General features: G+C 55.4%; 1 protein-coding gene and 2 long non-coding RNA genes across 15 annotated transcripts in view; 1 reads left to right on the forward strand and 2 right to left on the reverse strand.

Moving 5' to 3' along the window:
- Positions 1–13,292, forward strand: part of CTIF (cap binding complex dependent translation initiation factor) — a 284,906-nt gene that overhangs the window by 175,317 nt on the left and 96,297 nt on the right. The gene's annotated exons all lie outside the window — the stretch shown is intronic.
- On the reverse strand, positions 2,176–6,615 carry LOC140595209 (uncharacterized). 2 transcript variants are annotated; one of them, XR_011996684.1, is made up of 3 exons: positions 5,841–6,615; positions 3,541–3,617; positions 2,176–3,445 (listed from the first exon to the last, which is right to left on the reverse strand). It is a non-coding gene; the product is annotated as an uncharacterized lncRNA (long non-coding RNA). The 2 variants fall into 2 exon arrangements; XR_011996683.1 differs by lacking the exon at positions 5,841–6,615 and having other exon boundaries at positions 2,759–3,445; positions 3,541–3,667.
- On the reverse strand, positions 9,951–12,991 carry LOC140595208 (uncharacterized). Its single transcript, XR_011996682.1, has 3 exons — positions 12,847–12,991; positions 12,136–12,317; positions 9,951–11,986 (listed from the first exon to the last, which is right to left on the reverse strand). It is a non-coding gene; the product is annotated as an uncharacterized lncRNA (long non-coding RNA).

Below are 13,292 nucleotides of genomic sequence, written 5' to 3' on the forward strand. Positions count from 1 at the left end.
GGCCGCCAGGAGTGAAAATGTGAATCCAACCCCCCAGGCCCTGTTGTGCCCAAGATTGCGAATCCGAGAAACCACCAAGGAGCTGACACCGATGCAAACACACGAGGGTTTATTTACAAGCTGGAGCTTGGGTCCAAGAGCACCCGACACAGCAGAGCAGGGACTTGGACCCCAAGACTAAGAGGCGTAGCAGCTTTATAGGGGCCAGTGGCCCATGGGATACGCAGAAAGTTGCACAGTCATGTCGGTCCACACGCAGGTGGCCGATTGAATTACGTCTTACCCTATAGTATCCACTTGAGCTGGCCTACTACTTTGGTCAGAATCAGCGCAGTTTTGGGGGGCACAAAGCAGGGTTGCATTGTTATGAGCCTATTTCCAATTAGGGTGTGCCCAGCGGCTCGACTAGGGTGGGGCAGTGCCTTAAGCAATAAGCAGGTCATGTGGGGGTCCTACAGGAGGTGGCGGGTGCAGCACAAAATGGAGTTAGTCCTGCTCTGCTCGTCCAGGGGTAGGGGATTTTTGTTAAATTTCCTGGGTCCCACAGCCCAGCCCAGAGGATCCCCTAGCCTGGCCACACAGCCCCCACCTGCCTGTCAACCACATCGCTTCCCCTCCTGACTGGAGCCGGGAGCTGAGGCCCACCTTGTTTTCCCACCTCAAAGGAATGGCCTCGCCGAGCTGTACTGAGTGACACTGTCCCTCAGCTGCCCTCCTCTCTGCCTCACCTGCCCTCAGGCCAGGCTCACCCCTGAAGGGAAGACTGCTGGGTCCCAGACCCCTGAGGCCTGACTCCCAGGCCGCTGAGACACCCTCCGAGCCCCCCATCCCACAACCCTGCAGGGAGAACCTAACCGTCCTTCTCTAGGGGATCATGATACTTCCTGCAGTGACTCTGGCAGGAGCAGAACAAGAAGGGGCCCCCACCTACCCCCCAGGAATGAGCTGTGCACACAGGCTCTCAACACAGGGATGTTTGCCACCAACCCAGGAAGAGGTCCTAGGGCCAGGTGACCTGGATGGATCCCCCAATGGGCATGCTCGAGACCAGTGGGGAGAAGTGTGGGAGGGTGTGACAATGGGTGTCAGGGATGAGAAAGGCACACAGCTAGATCGCCAGTGGATTTCAAGGCTTTGAGACTTCCCCTGCCAAAGAGCCCTCACCCTTCTGAATACCCCACACAGGGACTGTCAACCCCAGGTGGCATGGAAGGGGCCCAGCTAGCCGTAGACCCCTGTGCCTGCAGAGGAGCTGTCTTCTGGGCTCAGGCCTCCTAGCCGCACACACAGGGGCAAGAGCGCTGCTCCTGGAGTCCCGACTTGCCACAGCACCTGTTCCCCCAGTGCAGCTACAGCAGCAGAGGTGAGGGCTCCTTTCCAGCCCTTGCTCTGGGTCAGGCACTGGGCCAAGGGGAGCTTAGTTAACCATCAGCCTTTATGCAGTACCCCCTTGTCATCATTCCCCCATTTTACAAATTGGAAACTAAGGCACAAGCCAATAAGAAAGAGCCTTGCCCAGGGTTACCCAGCTGGGGGTAAGTGAGCTGTTACCCAGCTGGGGAGTGACAGGGCCCTGGTTTGAGCCCAGGCCTGGGGGGGCTCCAGGGTCAGGCTTTTACTTCCACGCCAGAAGTATCTTTTCACCCTGAAGGTGAAACTGCCCAGCAAGAGCCCCTGCCCACAGTGTGGAATGAGTGCCTGGTGTGATGGAGATGGGTGAAGCACACCCAGGTCCCCCCCACCCCCACCCCAGCCAATCCATCATCCAGCAGCCCCGGGAGCCACTTTGGTGGTTTTGACCATTACGCAGTTTGAAATTATTTTTACTCTTAGCCAAATATTTAATTTTTGCCTATAATGGACAGTTGGTTAACGGCAGGAAGCATTAAAGAACACTGATAATAAAAGGCCGGCTCATGAGAAACAAACAAGTGGTAATAATTCTGAACATTTGCCTCGGGTGCTCTGCCCAGATCTGGAGTCCCCTTCGTCTGGTCCGAGTCCCTGGGCAGCAGCTCCTGCTGCGGGGGAGGCCCTGTCCGGCCAGCTTCCAGCTCCTGTCCCAGGGGAACTGAGACCCACCACACTCTGGACCTGCTACTTGGGCAAAAGTGATTGCACGTGAAAACTTCCTGAAACTTCTCGGATCTCGCCATTTAGAAAAAAACAAGGAAATTACAAAAACCAAGCGGATGATTTTTATTTTAAACAAACGTGAAATTCACGAATTCCAAACATTTGGGCCATGAGATCAGTTTTTGCCTTTTGTTTCTTTTTCTGCCCTGTATAGTCAAACGCGAGCCTCCATGTTACCGAGTCTCTGGTGCCAAAGCCACAATGTAATGGTAGGATGTCATCTTGAAACGTCTTTGTAGGAAGTCGTGCTTTTGTCTTCATAGCTCATTGATAATGAATGAAGGAGAAAGGCATCACTTGGTAAGTGAGGAAAGGTCACGTTTTGCCTTTAATCACGTATGTTCTTATTAAACATGAACTTTAAACTTTACTCCCAATAACATATCACAAAGACCATGTTTTAAGGGGCACCTGGGTGGCGCCGTCCGTGAGCAACCAACTCCTGGTTTGGGCTCAGGTCGTGATCTCGGGGTTGGGAGATCGGGTCTCATGGTGGGGGCTCTGTGCTCAGCACAGAGTCTACTTGAGAGTCTCTCTCCCTCTCTGTCTACCCCTCCCACTGTGCACGCGTGCTCTCTCTCTTTCTCTCTCTCTCTCTCTCAAATCTTTCTCGAAGACACGATTTGCGTAAAATAACTTCTTTATTGTAGACTGTCAAAAATAACAAAATACCCTCTAAGCTCCTAAGGATATTAGCAACGTGATATATTCCCATGAGACAAGTTCTCAAAGCTAAAGAGCTGAGGAAGGCTGCAGCGACTCCACTGAACTGCCTCAGTTCCCACGGGTGTGAAAAATAAGAAACATAAAAATATATCCTTTTCCCCCACTCGCTGAGGGACTAGATCTCCTGGTGGGTGATATCCAGGCCCACCCGGAGCAAGAGTCTTGCTTTGAGCAGCTTGATGCTGCAAGTTCATCCAAAGGGCAGATGCACGTGTTGATGATGGTTTGTGGAGTGCCCTGGGGTTAGGAGTTGGGCTGCCCAGCACACCGTGCCCAGATGCCTGGCTGCACTTCGCAATCCCTCTGGGTCCCCAGGACAAACGAGCAGGGCGCTCTGCCGTCACCTGGGCCGGGCCGTCCCTATGGTGAGGAGGGGGCCCCACGGCTCTGTCTGCTGCTGCGGAGGGGTCTCTGCAGCCAGATTCAGGGGCTTTCATGTTACTTCCCAGGCTTGTTACAGATGAAACCCACTGAAGACGAATCGCCACCATCTGTTAGCCGCGTCTCATGATTGTTCTAGAATGCCCTCTAACCAGCTCCTGCTCCTGGTTTGAAAACGTCGGCCTTGACAATGTTTCTGACTCTGAAAGATGGCAAGAATCATCCAAAGAACTGTCATTATACCACAGGGGCTTCCCCCCGCCACCGCCCACCCCCGTATACCTAGTTTTTCCTGACCTGTTGGAGAGCAAGTTGCCTGATTACAGCTGGGCACATCATAGGGCGTTGCTTTATGAAGACATTTCTTTCTATCTCTGCAGGACAATAATAAGAATCAGGATATCAGCATAGACTGGATGCTGTTACCCACAGGCCTTGGTCGTTCTTCTCCAATGATCCTAGATCCTGGGTTACTTTCCATCATTGTGTCTCTTTAAGTGTCTTTTTTTTTTTTTTTTTAAATATAGGGACGGTTCCTAAGTCTTTGAGTTTTGTGACATTGATTTAAAAAAAAAAAAAAAAAAGACCAGTTATTTTTGTAGAAGGTCCCTCATGTGGGATTTCTCTGGTACCTCCTCAGGTTCCAGGCACATGAGTGATGGTGTGTCCTTCTCAGGGCAGGAGACCAGAGGACTCGGGCTGTCCTGTAGCCCGTAACCCGTGGTGTTAACTTTGGTTGCTGGGTTAAAGGCAGTGTCTGCCCAGCTTCCCCACTGTGAAATTACGGGTTTTCCCTTTGTCATTAAGAAGAGGCTTGTGGGGAGATAGTTGGAGACTGTGCCAATATTCTGTTTTCCCTCAAACTTTCATCCACTGGCCTCCAGTGATGATTCTTGCCTGAAACAATTATCATTGTGATGTTTGCCAAATGATTTCCTAATTCCATCATTCTTCCTCACTTTACTGGTTGACTTCTGTGGTGGGGGTGGGGGGAGTCTCTGATTGGTTTTTAAACTCACTACTCTGGGGCTCCTGGGGGCTCAGTTGGTCAAGCCATCTGCCTTGGGCTCCGGTCATGATCCCCATGTTCCGTGGTCAAGCCCCACACAGGGGTCCCTGTGCCACGTAGAGTCTGCTTCTCCCTCTCCCTCTACCTACACTCTCTCTCTCTCAAATAAATAAATAGAATCTTTTTTAAAAAAATAAACAAAAAACAGACTTGCTACTCTAAACCTCAGGATGCCCTGCCTTTGGGAGCTAGGGGAAGTCAGGCCTCATCAGCTGCCTGGCTGTCCTGCATGTGTGAACCCAATGCCGGTGGAGAGGTGTTTAATGTGAGAGCCGTCAGCACCCTGTTACCAATACCTAGTGCTCTGGAACATTCTGGCCCAAGAACCCATCTGTGGGGCAGCTGTGTCCTGGCCCAGCTGGTGGGGGTTGGGGACGGTGTCTAGCGGCCCTCCCTGTCCCTTAAGGTCTGACTTGTCAGTCCTTCCGGCCCCATAGCTGAGAACTGGGGCTGGAGCGAGGCCCTTCTCTGGGGACCTCCATGGCACACCCCACACTCCGTCTCCTTCCAGGACAGAGAGACAGCCCTTCGGGGACAGAGCAGACCCTGGGTAACAAGGTGTGAGGGAGGACAGAGGCCCCAGGAGGGCGGCCTGGGGAGTGGGGTAGGTGGTCCGGCCAGGAGTGCCCCCCACCCAGAGCCCTGCGCAGCCCTGCTTCTTGTGGGAGAGCACCTCCCCCCACCTTTCTCACCTCCCTGTACCTCCCTGCACCTTCCCTACCTCCCTCCACCTCCCTGCACCTCCCTCTACCTCCCTGCACCTCCCTCCACCTCCCTGCACCTACTTCCACCTCCCTGCACCTTCCCCACCTCCCTTCACCTCCCTCCACCTTTCCCACCTCCCTCCACCTTCCCAACCTCCCCGCACCTCCCTGCACCTTCCCCACCTCTCTTCACCTCCCTTCCTGGGCCCCCTCCTAGGGTGGGCTGAGGCAGAGTGGGGGGGGGGGGCGGGCAGGAAGGACAGCCAGCAAGGTCTATCACCCAGCCCTGTGGACCTGCCTCTCCTCTCAGCCTCTCTCCTGTGTGTCCCAGTCCCACTCGATTGATAAAACAAATGTGGGGTGGGGAGGTGTGACTTAAAACAAATGAGGGGTGGGGAGGTGTGACTTTGCGTGAGACTACCTAGCTAGGTGTGGGTGAAATCAGAGGACGCCCAGTGGGCCCTGTTCTCAGCCTGTGTGTCGCTGCATCATGCTGCCTCCCCAAGTGAGGACTCCTGATACCCAGGGGGCCTCCTGGAGGAGGTGCTGAGGGCAGAACAGGCAGCTTAGGGAGAGGAGGTCTCCACAGCTATTGGTCAGTGATTGGACACTTCCTGTGAGGGGGAGCTCACTAAATCTCCAAGCAGCCCCTGTCACTGTGGGGCAACTTTCCGCGCAAGGAAGTGTGTCCGTTAGGAGTGCTCAGGCCATGTCTCTGGGCTTCAGTCCCCCGTAGTTCAGAAAGGCTCAGCAGTTGCTCACACCTGAGGTTTAGAAAGTCTTAGGAGACCCTCTGTGCCTCCCCCTCCCTCTGTCCCACCTACTGCAGTTCGAGGGCGGTTTCACCGCCCCCATGGACGTGGAGAAGTGGCCCTGATGGACGACTGGTTCCTGAGTGTGCTCCAAAATCGGCACATGGGGTGACCGAGGGCCTGTGGGGCCAGCTGTGGTGGGTGCTGACAGCCAGGCATTCACCGGGGAGTAAACGAGCCATTGGAGTGGCCTCTAAGCCTGCAGGTCCCCCGTCAGGCAGTATTTCTCTTGGGAGGTGACCGTGTGAGTATTTCGTAGTCAAGAAGTCCATCCTGCGAGGTCAGTTCCGGGATGAGTCCTTAGAGCCAGAATTGGCGCAAAAGCCAGAGGCTGGACATCTTAGGGCTCCTGATACTTGGCATGGCGCACATCATCGGCTCTCCCACCTGCGCCACGATGTGCTCACCTTCATCCCCTCCTGCAAGTACCTGACGGATTCCTGCTGTGCTTGGAAAACCCACAGCATGTGGTCCGGAACAGTGGGCAGGAGCCAGCAAACTCTGCAGCCTCCAAAAGGGTGGCTGGGGCAGGTTCTGCTTCCCGGCACGGCGTCATGGGCCCAGCCTGTTTGGCAGCAGGTAGTTAGAGCCGGACGCCTGAAGGGTGTTCCTGCCTGACATGCCAGCCTCTGAGGGCACGCCCGGGGTCCACAGGCCCGCCTGCAGGACGGAGGGGCGAGGGCCTTCTCCTGGAAACTCTCCACCGGGACAGCCGCGTGCTCTTCCCATGACATCACGCTGCCTACGAACATCTGAGGCCAAGGATTCTTGGAATGCCTGATTCACGCTGGAACAAAAATAATACCTCGCATTTATAATGTGCTTTTTGTTCTCCAAATGCTCTCCTGGCCTTGATGGTGCTGAAATTTCTGACCAGCCTGGTGACCCGGGCAGGAATGCAGAGGAGGTGGGGTTTGAGGATTCCCATTCTGCAGGTGGGAACAGTGAGCCCTGAGGAGTCCGGGCTGGGCAGGGCTGGCCAAGGGCCCTGGATTCCCGGGGTGTTGGCAGCAGCACCTCAGAAATGCCTGTGCAGTTGAGTGAGACTCAGGGGCCCCTGCTGCTATCCCCCAGGGAAAGCCACTTCTCTGTGGCTTTCTGGGCTACCCCAAGATGGAAGAAGGTGGCAAGAGCCTGCAGCTCCTGCTTCCCTCCCCAGGCACAGCCATTAAGTGGGCTCCATGGCCCCCGCCCCAGAATGGGCACCGGTGGGGGAAAGGACTGTTCCCAGCTCGCATGGAAACCCAAGGGCCACACGTGGCTTCTGTGGTTTTCCCCAGACGCGCTGGAGCCAAGGTTGGAAGCCGGATTTCCAAACCTCGACTCGGGCCCCATCCAGAGCCCTCCCAGGCTCTCCCCTCCCACGGGCCTCAGCTTCCCTGTTCCCAGTGGCCTCAACTCGGCCTTTGGCCTCTGCTTCTTCGTATCTAGCCTGTGTCCGCCTTGTGCCGCCAGCCCTCCATCCCTCCCCACTCTGGCCTTGGCCAACACTGGAGAGCCTCTGGATTTGCATTTGGATTTCAGGGGCTCAGCAGGGACTCAGGCTGCCCCCGGCCCTCAGGACCCTCCATCAAGCCTCAAAACTGCGAGGCCAGAGAGCGTGGTCAGGGAGGGCACACATGCTGAGACCAGACCGCCTAGATTTATACCCAGGCTCTACCTCTTGCGAGCCGTGTAGCCTTGGACGGGTTCTTGCCTTCTCTGTGCCTCCTGACCTCTCTGTAAAAGGGGGTTAATGGTAGTGCCTCCCTCTTTGGGGGCAGCGGAAGTCGTGCCCAGTGCACAGCTGGTGCTTCATATGTGTTGGCATGTTTTTATTACCGTTACTCTGTGTCCTTGTCACCGCACCGTCCCCTGTGTCAGGGCGTCTGTGGGCAGCGAGGGCCGCGTTGGGTTCGACCTTCACCAGCCCATCCTGAAACTCTCAGTAGTGTTGGAACGAGAGGCCTGCATTGTCCTGTTGCACAGGGTCCCACATGTTATGAGTCTGTCCTGCGTCTGTGACCCGGCTGCCACAGAGCTGGTGCTACTCTCTGTTTCCTTTCCTTCGTGACTCTTGTCCCTGGTTGCAGCCAAATAACCTGTTTCTGTGGTTTATGGATCAGCGACTGTCTGCACATGGAGCCTAAGTGCTACAGGGGCATAGCCGTGGGTCAGAGTCATCACCAAGCCCCCAGGCCGTGGCATGCATGGCGGGGGGGGGGGGGGTGCTTCCTGGAGGCATGCATGAGTGCCCAGCTTCAGCCAGACCCCGAGGGATGGACAGAGAGAGTTCCACCACATCCGAAGGAAGGGGATGCTTCCAAGGCCTGCAAGAAGAACACATGAGGCTATGCAGGGGTGTAGATGGGGGATCAGGCCATAATGCCATCAAGAGTCAGAAGGACAGGGAAGAGGCCTTAGGGAGCTGGGGAAGGCTGCTGGGCAGGGCCTTGGGGCAATGATGGGATCAGGAGATGCATTTGGCTGCTCCTGGGGGACAGCGCAACCATTGTCACCCATAGCCCCGGCTCCCCTGGTGCTCTGGGAGCTCTGCCCAGGGCGGGCAAGCCCACTGACACCTCTGATCACCCCACACTCACAGCACGATCTCAGAACATGTTTAATTCATGAGGTGATAGGGCCCCCCCAGTGGTTCAGCGGTTGAGCATCTGCCTTTGGCCCAGGGTGTGACCCCAGAGTCCTGGGATCAAGTCCCATGTCGGGCTCCCTGCATGGAGCCTGCTTCTCCCTCTGCCTGTGTCTCTGCCTCTCTCTGTGTCTCATGAATAAATAAGATCTTTAAAAAAAAAATTAATGAAGCAGCCTTCCCTCCCATCATGGTTTGCTCATGCGTTCTATGATTAGAAGAGTCTCTTCTCTGCCTTTGGGGGCAGGGGGTAGAGGCACCACTCGGACCCTCTTGTTTCCACCCCAGAGCATCCTGTGGGCCACATAAAAGTCAGGTTTCTGGCTTTCGATCCGTGGCAGTGGCCAGCCGGACTTCTGACGCAAACCTTTGCCTTGGCTGGCCGAGGCCTCAGTCCTGAATTATTTTCTTCCCAACTGTGCACACAAGGAGAGTCCCACAGGTGTGGGAGCGGGGGAGCCTGGAGCCTGGCTGGCCGTCGGAGGCAGCGGGAGTGTTCCCGAAGCACACAGGCGCCATCCTCCAGGGACCGCCAGCGGCCTGATGTGGGCACAGCCAGCCGACGCCGCCAGGACATTGGTGGTGGCCCTTGTGACCACGGGGAATGTAGTTGCATGAGTTGCAGTGGCATCCCGGTTCTCTGAACAGTGGGAGGACCTCAAACAGGCACCTGCAAAATCCCGTCATCTCGCATCTCGGGCAGTCCCTGAGCGTGGAGACAGATGGACTCCCAGAACAGGTCTCATCACTAGCTACTTGGGCAACCTCTCTGAACCGTGGCTCAGTCACCTGTGCCACTGTCACATACGGTCACTCCACAAGCATCACAGCCACCCCTGAGACGGGGCCACACAGCTGGAGACTGACGCGGAGCCGCACGCCCGTGGGGGGCCTCGAAACAGACCCAGGGGATTTCCATCACCTCCTCCAGCCCCAAGCACACAGTAGGTGCTCGGTGAACACAGGCCACCAGGACCCTGTGCCTCTGCCAAGCCAGTGGCACGTTGCCCTGGGGTGGCTCCCCGAACCTCCCACTTTCCCTGCTGAAGCATACCGGTCTTCGTGCAAACAGGAGCAGGCGTGTGTGTGGCCGGGACCCTGGTTCCCAGGCGCCACCTGCCCGCGCTGAGCTGGGCGGCCCGGAGCTGCCGAGGAGCCCCCGGGACACACAGCCTGTCACGCTCTGGCGCTGCCCCCGGGCTGGGGCGGGGAAGGTGGCACCCCGCACAGGGTGTGTGTAGGTGGGCAGGAGTAGAGGCGCCTCGGCTAGTAATGAGCAATCATCACTTTCTCTGACGGCAAGAAATATGAGCCCCTGCATAGTTTTAAAACCACTTGCCCTAGGAATTTTGCTTTCAGAAATTTTTAAGCAGACCTACAAATTATGTGGTAAAGTGTCCGACATGGAGAGAACCATAATAAGTCAGTGGCCCTCGGAATATCTCATTGGGAACAATTATGAAATAAAAAATGAACAGAGAGACGTTTGTCTGCATTCGGACTCCTGTTAGAATCATTTTTTTAAAACAAAATCTGAAGTTATTCTCCCTACACGCACCTCCCAAAATGCAGCTATGGTGTGGGGAACTTTTCTTTTTCCTTTTTTTTTTTTTTAATAAAAGAGCGCAATCTTAGAGTGAAACAAGACATCTGATTTCAGAACCCAAAGAAGAAAGAATAAACTAAATGAGTGGAAAAAGCATGGAAAAAGCATACTGACAATTTCCATTCTCCCCCCCCCCCCAAAAAAAGGCATTATTTCCCTAACAGCAGGTGTTGCCAGTAGCACAAGTGGAATATTAATCTAATCTCCTAAGCCATTCCTCTCCCCTCTACCGCCAGCACCAAAGGAAACTTCCCTAGAGAGATTAGAGCATAATAAGCAGACAGGGAGATGGATTTTTGCCTTTTTGTTTTATTCTATCTATCTATCTATCTATCTATCTATCTATCTATCTATATTTTTGCTTGCGAGGCTGCAAAATGACCTGTCTACTGTGTTTCCAGAACCTGGCCCCACACATCCGTACATCAGAGACCAAGTGCTTCCTTGCCTGGCCACGGGAGCAACTCCTCCACAGCCAGGCCAAACCTAAACCCACAGGTTTCATGGTAAGCAGCCAGCTGGCCCCTAAAGAGGTATTGATGAAACCCAGGACTAACAAACACAGAGGAGAGAGGAGCTGGTTTTGGCTGGCGCAGCTGGCAACCGCTGACAAATATTTGTGAATGGCCAGAGCAGGGAAGCCTGGGTCTCCAAGGTGGGGGCCTGAGGCCCAGCTCCCCCCTCCCCCTGTCTCCTTTGATGGCAAGGGCCCTCTCAGCCCCTTCCCAGGCCCAGGACGTGGGCCTCGTGTGGCCATGACCACAGCAGATCTCAGTGGTAACTCAGCCCTTCTGTCCTAAAGGACTGGATCGGAGGGCAAACGGGAGGCAGTCAGGAGGTGGGTGCTGGGTGCTGGGACTCGCCGACAGGCTGGGCACACTCTGGAGAGCATGTGGAACATCACCTCATGGAGCCTCAGTTGACTTACTTGTAAAATGGGAAGAAAGCTCCTTGACCAGCCTGCACTCGGAGACCGGTCCCAATAATCAGTGGCCCTGAAAGCTGATCCGAGCCTTGAAGAGGAAAGAAGAAAAGGGAAAGAGAAAGGCTTCATGCCTGTTGCCTCTAATGGCAACTGGCTCCTCCATGCCGCCTCTCCCAAGCGATCACCCAGCCGTCCAGCCCCCTGTCAGCCTTTTTCCTCTTGACTCTGATATCTTGACTGCCCAGTTAGGAGGGGGCCCTTAAGGATGGACTCCCAGACCTCCACTCCTGCTAGTGGACAGCACTCCGTGTGTGCAAAGGGGCTGCCACCAGGCCAAATGGGTCTGAGCACACCCTGCCTCAGCGCCCGGCCACCTGGGCATTCTTGGTCATTGCTGGCTGGCTCCGAGGGCCAGCAAGAGCAGCAGAATGTCTGCAAGACTGAGCTGAATTCTTGCTGAGCCCTTGACTCCCAACCGTGTAGAAATTCCCTCCTTCCTCCCCTAGGTGGAGAGAAGTTTTGTTTTGCTTTATTTGGGTGGGGGGAGGGGGGGCGCTCCCCCGCTCCCCCCCTCCCCCGCAAGAGGGAGGATGTTGGGCAGAGACAGGGAAATCCCTGATATAGCAAGTGGGAAGCCAGACAGTTTCAAGACAAATGCTGGGAAGGCCTTGGTCAGCCATCCTTTGGGGGCATTCCTTGAGCCATAGTTACAAATTTTCTAAATAAGGATGGGAAAAGTCATGAGAATCAAACATTATCTGCCAGGGAATTTCCAAGGTTCTTCTCTTAAAAATTACTCACACTCAGAACAAAGAGAACGGTAGGAGAAAGGGCAAATTATGAAAGTCATTGAAAACTAAAAGCAGGGGGAGGGTTCCGGTCTCCGTCGTGCGTGTACCCTGAGGAGCCGGAGGGCTGTGGAATTCCTTCTGGATCTCCCCATGGAGGTGGGTCTGTGCTTCGCAGGTGACTCGAGTCTCAGGCATCTGGACCTAGGTCTGGGCAGTGTGAAAGCCAGTTGGCGATCCTGGAAAGAAGCTGACCCAGTGACTCACTTGGCGGACAAGGCCCAGTGCTTCCTGGGCGCCTGTGTGCGTGATCCCTGCCCCGCACCGTGAATGCAAACTGACCATCTTCCAGAACTTACAGCCTTGGTCCTTTGATGGTCTCTGTTTTTAGGATGAATCCACTGGGCAATAAAATGGAGAGTTTTAGGCAGGCCAGCAGAGCCGAGGGGTGTTAGGTGGCAGGGCTGCCTCTTCCACGCAGGTGTCAGGGCAGCACGGCTTTTTGCACCAGCGATGCACATCAGACCCAATGAGATGGAACCTGGACACCCAGCGATGAGAACTACCACGCAGGCCTCACGAGAAGGACCCAGGGCGCATCCCAGCAGCCTGGCTCAGTTCAACACACCAGGCTTCTGCGGATGTTTCTATAATGACTCTGAAGTTGTTAAAATAAGTACAGACAACTAGGAACCCTGAACATTCCATTCTATATAACAGCAAACACAAGAGGACTCCGAAAGCCGGGGAGAAGCAGGCGGGCTGGAGACCGCGGCACCCGAGGAATGACACAGTGGTAACTTGCTGCAGTTTTCTGGCCGGCTGCACAGACCCCAGGCTTGGAGCTAAGGATCCAGCAAGCCAGAAACGCCGCTCCGAGGGGGACCAAACAGCCCTGACGACCTCCTGCCATGTAGCCAAAGGGCCTGGAAAGAAGGACCTGCTGCTTCACAAGGCAGAAAACTCTTGGATGAGGCAAAGCTCCCAGAAAAAAAGATAAATAAAAAAGTAGGCTCGGGCCTGACCCACACAAGCAAAGGCCAAGGAAGGAGCCAAAAGTTCACACTCACCGGGCTGGGAGGGGGCATCCAAGGCTCCAGCAGGGTGGTGTCAGAGAGGCTGAGTGAGGAGCGGGCACACGCTCCTGTGGGGTGCTGAGCACTGCCCCCATGTCTGTGGAGGCTGCCCGGGGAGCCTAGAATCCCACTGCCACCCGCAGGGTCAAGGCTCCCTGCCCCCGGTGATGTCAGTAGGGGCCACGTGGGTAGGAGCAGCGTGTACCCTTCCACCCCTGCCAGGGAGGCGTCAGTGTGGAGGCCCAGAATCCTCCCTGCTCACCAGCAAAGAGGAGCCGCTCGGGGTGTCAGAGAAGGCCCAGGAGGGGACCCAACCTCTACTCCGAGCCGTGGCAGCCCTCTCTGCTCCTGGGGCAAGGTCAGAGGAAGCCAGCTCAAACAGTTCCAAGGCTCTGGACTTAAGTCCACACTCACATAACATAATACCCAGAATGTCCAAG

The sequence above is a fragment of the Vulpes vulpes genome, chromosome 13, assembly GCF_048418805.1.
Source record: "Vulpes vulpes isolate BD-2025 chromosome 13, VulVul3, whole genome shotgun sequence".
NCBI lineage: Eukaryota > Metazoa > Chordata > Mammalia > Carnivora > Canidae > Vulpes > Vulpes vulpes.